Source organism: Heterocephalus glaber, unplaced genomic scaffold (assembly GCF_053883595.1).
Source record: "Heterocephalus glaber isolate CG9 unplaced genomic scaffold, H.glaber_assembly_v1.0 deba00001452, whole genome shotgun sequence".
NCBI classification, from domain to species: Eukaryota; Metazoa; Chordata; class Mammalia; order Rodentia; family Bathyergidae; genus Heterocephalus; species Heterocephalus glaber.
The window spans coordinates 17554222-17561991 of record NW_028258302.1 but is presented as its reverse complement, the minus strand read 5'-3'; the positions used below and the strand labels follow the sequence as shown (position 1 = coordinate 17561991).

At 46.2% G+C, this 7770-nt stretch overlaps 1 pseudogene; it reads left to right on the top strand.

Moving 5' to 3' along the window:
* Positions 1-3688: 3688 nt before the first annotated feature.
* On the top strand, positions 3689-4806 carry LOC101698990 (serine/threonine-protein kinase VRK1 pseudogene; annotated as a pseudogene).
* The last annotated feature ends 2964 nt before the right edge of the window (positions 4807-7770 follow it).

Sequence of the window (7770 nt, the reverse complement as noted above, 5' to 3'; positions counted from 1 at the left end):
GCACACGCATCTCCAAGTCAGACCTGTTTGGGCTGGACAGCCTAGCCCCGGAAATGTCCTTTTGTGCTTTCTCAAAGGGCCTCACAGAAGGGTTAAACGCCCTCACGTTAGTGCTAATTTGGGACTGACTTTCCTATTCAGCCAGTGACAAAGCTGGTGTTTGTACAATGCCTGAGGGACAGGACCACACGCATGGCCTCTGTGCTGGCTGCCACCAGCCTGCCCTCACAGGCACCTGCTTTTTCTGTAAGTAACTGGAGCTCCACTGAGACTCCATCCTCCTGCCCCAGCTCTGTTGTCCCGCCATGGGGACAAGTCTTGGTCCCAGACTCTCCCAGTGAAAGTCTCCGGGAAGGGATGGAAGCCCCATCGACAAAAGGATTCAATTATGAATCCCCACTGTCATGAACAAGAAGTGTTTGTACAAAACAGGTGTGTAGCTCAGTGGCAGAGTGTCTGGCTAGTGTGCAAGAGGTCCTGGCTTCCATTCCCAGTGCACACACACAAAGGAATGTTTGTAATAATAAAAAAATGTAAACCTAAGTGTCAAAGGGAGAAATGGTAAATGCATAAGAGAATGCGTATTTACAGCATATAGATGTCTGAGAAGAAACAGGTCTGTGAGCCCTGCATCACACAACCTACAGGTAGGTATAAAAACAAAAACTGAAATAACAGACACAGTAGGATCTCATTTAAATTAACTTAAAGCCAGGAACGGTGGTGCTTGACTGCAATGCCAGCACTCTGGGAGGCTGAGGCAGGAGGATAGCCAGTTTGAGCTCAGCCTTGGCAACTTGAATGACTTAGCCAGACCCTGTCAGAAAATTAAAAAATTTTATTTGAAGGCCTTGGGTTCAATCCTCAGTACTAAATACATACAAAAACACATACAAACAAAAAATACATACATCATACATACATACATACATACAAAAAATAACAAATAAGTAACAAATAAATCAATAAAATATGAAATCTGCAAATACCGAAGATCGACTGTGTCAACTTCAGCTTTCTTTTTGAGGTACCGGGGATCAAATTCAGGGCCTTGTGCTTTCGAAGCAGGCGCAGCACCACTGAGCTACATCCCCAACTTCAGCTTTCTTCCCACTCTTATGGTTCAGTATGGCCTCTCCAAGTCCCTCAGGGCCTGCTGTGTGAATTTGGGGGTGTCGATATCTGAACCTGGTTTCCTCTCCTAGGCAGGATTTTCGTGAGACTGAATCACGGATGAATCCATAATGTCAGAGCATTATTGTAGGCGCTCAGAAAACGGCAGTTGTTGCTGTCGCCATCCCCCCGCACCCTGGGTTCTGTACACTGGGTGGTGGCCGCGGGGTCTTGATGAAGGTTAGGGGAAGGGCTGTTTGTACTCGAACTCTAGGTGGGCACCGTCTTCGTGTCCTCTTTCCCCCACCCATTCCCCCTCCGGCTAATCAGACAACAACCTGAATGTTGGAAATTGTAGTCGGTAAAATGGTTTCACAATCCGGGGCCAAATCTGGACTCTTCTCCTTCAAATGGCATTCTCCTCTCTCCTCCTTGTCACCTCTGGTGCAGTCCTGGGCCTCCAACCTCTCCTTGGGACTCCCAGGCCACTGCTTCATACAATCTCTCTGGGCTATGGTCGACAGGCACAGCCCTGGGCGTGGGGCCAGTGCGGCTGCTCACACATCACTGTTTGCAAAGTTCAGGGCTGGGCTCAGCTCAGATGAGCTGAAAAACTGGGGATCAAGAGTGAAATGAGCTTCTCATCCCAAACCTTCCAGCGCTGAGTAGAAAGCCATGGATACTTAGCACTCAACAAATATCTGCAGACTCTAGCAAAAGGAAGGGAGGAAGAGGAATGCTTGAGCTTTGGACTGGAAAACCAAAGAAACTATCCAATGAAACAACAGATGAAATGGAACCGCTGCCCAGCTCCTCTCCTTCAAGAAGAGCAAAGAAAGGAATCGGCTGGTGCAGAGTAAATGCCATGGGACTAACTGTTCTGTAAATTTGGTGAATCTTAGCTCACTTCACCCTCATGCCAACCCTAAGACATAGATGTCACTGTCCCCAACAATGAGCAAACTGAGACTCCAAGAAGCAAAGTACACGACAAAGGTCACAAGCCTAGTTAGTGGAGTAGCAAAGACTTGAACCCACGAAGCTGGCTCCAGAGCTTGCTCTCTTGGCTGGGGTTACCATCTTGTCCCTCTGGAGTGGGTCAGTGGTGGACTGCACAAAGGTGGTGGTGACACAAAGCTGGCCTGTGGCCTGCTCATCCTGCTTCCCAAATCCTTGGGTCTGGACTCCTTTGTTTGCTTCACCCCTGGTCCTCCACATCTGCTCTGACCGACCTTTCAGCCTGGCTTCTTCCGCTTTCTTCCCTGTGCCTAGCGCCGCAGCCAACCCGCTACTCTGGGTCCCCAATTATACTTTCTTTTTTTGAGGGAACAACTCTGATTTTTCTGAAAACATCAGGAGCTATGAAAACCAAGCTGAATGTCTGGCTATTCCAAAAGCAAAATCCAAGTAAAAATAGCACTTGAAAATCATGTTTCCCTGTAGAGAAACATGATTTAAGACACCACGTTTAACCCTTTTCTCTTTATGGGAAAACAAGTTCACTAAACCATAACATGAGTTGCTTTGCTTAAGTGCCATAAATTTAATTAAAACACACAAAGAACAAAAAGTACATACCCAACACCCACCTTGGAATCTCATAATTTATAAAATAAAATGCTTAAACATCAGTGAAAATAAACGGTTGTTCCACACGAAAACAAATCTTCTGAGGAATGAATGCAGATTCCAACAGAACATAGTATTTAGAGCTGGGGGAAGAACGGCTTGTGTCACGCTCAGATTGTACACATACAAATAAATATGAATGGCAGCTAAAGACAAACTATAAAACCAAAGTCCCTCTGTGGAGTAGCAGCTTCCCGCAGCCCTAGACATTCTGTGGGCACATGCCATCCTGTCACCACACCCTCACAGCTTCTTCAAGTCTGACTTTGATGCCACCCCGCCCACAGAGCCCTGCCTGGTGGTCCCAGAGGGTAGTTACTAAGCTCGCTGCTGTACTGGAGTGGATCTCCCTGTATGTCTGTCCCATTAGCTCTTTGAAGCCAGGGATGTGTCACATCAAACAGGACCGGACATTTTTAGTAGTGGAAGTCTTTCTTCAAAAGGAAAAAATATATCTTTATTCACCTTAACATAAACTAGATACCAGGGTCGGGCGTGGTGGAGCAAGCCTGTAATCCCAGCACTCGGGAGGCTGAGGCCTGAGGATCACCGCAGGCCAACCTGGGCGATATAGTGAGTTCAAGGTCAGCCTGAACTGCATGTTGAGACCCCGTCTCAAAAAACCAGAAAAAAAGGGAAGGTGGCAAGGAAGCGTGGCCTCACCCCTTAGCGTTTACTCTCCCCGCCTTCTCCTTTGCCCAGAGCCAATGGGAAGACTCCGTACTGCAGGGTGTGAAAGGGCCAGCGGTACCTCCAAATTGCTAGTTGGGAAGTGGTGGGAAGTTAGCACTGGGTAGAAGGCCACGGGTCTGTGGCTCTAGGGAAAATGCCTTGTGTAAAAGCAGCTCAAGCTGGGGTTGTAGCTCAGTGGCGCCCCGCCTGCCTGGCAAGCGGAAGGTCCTGAGTTCAATTTCCGGTACTGGAAAAAACATTTTTTAAATTAAAAAAAATAAAAGCAGCTCAAGTTGGAAGACAGGGCCGAGGAAAGAGGTATCTTGCAGAACACTTTGCAGCTGGGGAGATAATAACTGACATGTCAAAAAAGGAATGGAAGCTAGGATTACCTATTGGCCAAGGTGGCTTCGGCTGTATATGTCTTGGTGATACAAATTCTTCAAAATCGGTTGGCAATGATGCACCCTGTGTTGCAAAAGTGGAATCTGGTGACAATGGCCCTCTTTTTACTGAATTATAGTTCTACCAGAGATGGTAGAGCAAATTCAGAAATGGATTCGTACCCATAAACTGAAGTACTTTAGTGTTCCTAAGTATTGGGGATATGGACTACAGGATAAAAATGGAAGAAGTTACAGGTTTATGATAATAGATCGCTTTGAGAGTGACCAGCTGTCTTGCAGCTAAGCTTAAGAATTCTGGATATTCTGGAGTTCATCCATCAGCATGAGAATGTGCTTGGAGATAACAAGGCCTTGAAACTTCTGAGTCTTGCTTATGGGTACTGCCCAGAAGTAGTTCATAGAGAACATAAAGAAGATCTCAAAAGATGTCACAGCACTGTTGAATTCACCAGCACTGACACACACCTTGACGTAGCCCTATGAAGACGTGGTGATTTGGAAATACTTGTTTATTGCATGATCCAGTGGCTTAGTGGCCATCTTCCTTGGGAGGATAATTTGAAGGACCCAAACTATGTTAGAGATAACAAAGTTAGATACAGAGAAAGTATTGCAAGTTTGACGGAGAAACGTTTTCCTGAGAAAAACAAGCCAGCTGAAATTGCTAAATACATGGAAGCTGTAAAATTACTGGACTATACTGAGATACTCTTTATCAAAAGTTCCTCGATATTCTTTTGCAAGGACTAAAAGTTATAGGAAGTAAGGATGACAGCAAACTGGACCTCAGTGTTATGGAGAATGGAAGTTTGAAAGCAAAAACAGTAAGAAGAGAAAGAAAGACATGGAAGAAAGCACAGACTCCAGTGTTGAAGATATGGAATGCTCACATTCCCAGGTGGAAGAGGCCCCACAAACATGTTCAGAAAGTGAAGCCAGGAGTAAATCACATGCTCAGAACCAACTTTTCTTCCTTTTCATTTGACTTGTTCTCTTTTTGTGTTTTGTTTCATTTTCATGTGAGTGTTATGGGGTGGGAGTAATAATTAAAACCTATGTCATTGAAAAACATAAACTTTTTTATTAAATGAATACTTTGTACAATTTTTTTAAAAAACAGAAATAGATACAAGGAAGCCAGGCCTGGTAATAGATACAAGGAAGCCAGGTGACACATGCCTATAATCCCAGCACTCAGGAGGCTGTGGCAGGAGGAGTGCCATGAGTTCCAGGCCAGCCTGAGCTACATAGTAAGAGCCTGTCTCAAAAGAACAAAACGAACAAATAAGCAAACATAAAATAGAAGGAAATAAGTTATTAATGGAGTGGGGAAGGGAAAGGTTAGCCCTGGTTGTAAGAAAGTCTCAAACTCTCCTTGGGGCCCTCTCAGAGGTCTTGGGACTTCACCACACAGTTTGAAAATCCTTGATTCAGCATGATGCCCAGAATAAGGTCATAGCTCAGTAAGTTCTGAGTGAGTTTGTGTGTGTGTGTGTGTGTGTGTTGCTGAGGACTGAACTCAGAGCCTTTACATGTAGGTTCCTCCCCAGCCCTTTTTTATTTTAAAATAGAGTTTCACTAAGTTGCTAGATTGCCCAGGCTGGGCTTGAACTTGCAATCCTCCTGCCTCAGCCTCCCAGACTGTAGGGATTATAGGTGTGTGCCTCCACATCTGGCTAAATGTTTTCCAAATGATTCAAAGACCTGTTATCCCTAGGACCCAAACGATTGAATTTCTTAGGGTGGCATTCCAGACAACTTTTCTAGAAGACAAGACTTCAGCTCACAAGCCAGGGGTTCAAACCTCAGCCTCTCTGCCCACTGGCTGGGCAGGGACCTTGCCTGGGGCCCTCACAAAAGGAGGAGAGTGTAAACTCCTAGGTGGGGTTATTCGCAGGAATCGGGTCTGCCTGCCTGTCCCCTCTCCCCCTAGCCACTGCAGTGAGAATGCAGGAAATCTGCTAGGCCACTCTGAGGGTGGCTCTGATACTGACTGCCCCTGACTGCCTCAGCCTCAGTTTTCTCATCTGCCAAATGGCAATAATAACAGAAGTTCATAGGGCAGAGAAGCCATATAGCACAGAGGTTATGTGGCCTGAGTGAGACCGTCTACTTTGAGGCCTGGCTCCCTTGTTCCCTAGCCCTGTGACCTTCAGCAGATTACTTAACCTCTCAGAGCCTCGATTTCCCATCTATATAAGGACTAGATAAATTAATGCACATGAAGTGCTTAGAAAGTGTTTGGCACCTAGTAGCTGGTACACACACGTGAGCAAGTGACCTCACCCCACAGGGCTACTGCAAAATTCAATTGGATCATCCATAAGACACACCCAGCCAGAGCCTGGCAGGTAGTAAGAGCTCAATTGAAAGAGCTGTTATTTAATATGAATTTGGCCCAAATTCAGCATATTACACATGAGCTCTTGGAGGGAAAAGTAACAACACAAACCTTGGGCAGGAATTCTAGGGGTTATCATCTTGCTTCATAGTTGCTTCTGACAAGGGTTGCAGTCTTCCTCCTTTTGGGTGGGTACCCACCCTGCCTCCCTCAGCACCCCATGCCTGCCTATCTGTGCAGACCTGACCCCAGTGAGAAGCAAGATGTTATTAGCGCCCCGGGGTGGGGGGTGGCAGGAGGGGCTATAATCACGGCTTGGTCAAAACTGTGGAAATGAAGAGCCTGGAAGCGGCCCTCCCAGCCCAGCGTCAGCCCCAGTGACTGATGACTTAACCCACTCTCTGTGAAGGATCTCACTAATCCCCACAAGCCTTGTTTGTCATTTCCCCATCTCGAGGAGGACAAAAGTGAGGCACAGGGAAACAGAGTGACTCACCTGAAAGTAAGTGACCAGGACAGACCCCAAGATCTTTCTGACTCTGAGATCTGAGCCTCCTATACCTCAAAGGGTAATATAGTCACACAGTTGGGAACCCGGGGCCTGGCTTTGGCTCTGATGCTGTGTGATCCGGGGTAGTCAGGTCACCTCTCTGAGCCTGGGTTCCTTACTGGTTTATTATGAGGACTAGATGAAAAGTAGGGGTGTCTGAAAAGTCTCAATAAGGCTCAGATTCCATCCTTCTGCCATTGTTGCTATTCTTAGCCTTTACTGATGAAGAGTCATGAAGTCACTGTCTACATAGACAGAGAGAACTCGGTATTAGGAAGATGCTTGGTATTGGATGTACCACGTGTGACATTTGATAATATATTTTTTATTTTCATCTGGATCCTGGGTCAAGAAGTTGTGACCTGAGTTGTGGGGTTTCCATTTTGCTTATACTAAGCTGTCACATTAGGAGATCCATAGTAAGCAATAGGATTTTAAATGAGAAGGAAATTAAACTGACCCCTCCCCCTACTTGCTGTGTGAGTGGAAGACAGTCAGTTAGCCTCTCTGTTCCTTACCTTCTCTCTGACTACATGTACTAGATCAATCGTTTTCTCTTGGAGGCAAAGGAGTTCTAGAAGACAGATAGTCCTGTTCCTGTTTCCCTTTTCTTTTAAATAATGTGTTTTCTGAGAGAGGAAGACTTGCGGTAAGGAGAGGGCAAAGAAGGGATTGCTGTTTCGTTTTGGGAGCACATCTTCGAGTTATGTTATGGGAGCACAAAGTTCAGAGTTATGTTCCTCCGACCCATTTCCCTGTGGCTTGAGCAAGTATCACTGTGATTGGCCGGTGACTGTGATGGTCGCCTACCTCTCCCTGTGGAGTGGGAAGGAACCACTGCACCTGGCATTGAGCAATGCCAGGGACCATCAGGACTCCATTAACCCCAGAAATGAACCCTGGGCTCCTCTCTGCCAGGCCCCACCCCTGGTTGTGCTGGGGCTTTGCTGGGTAATTTATAAGCTTCTCCACTTCAGCAGTTATTATGCACTTCTCATTAATGAGCAGGCAGATGACATTCAGGATTTCCTTCATGAGTGTTTCCACCTCCCTGAGTA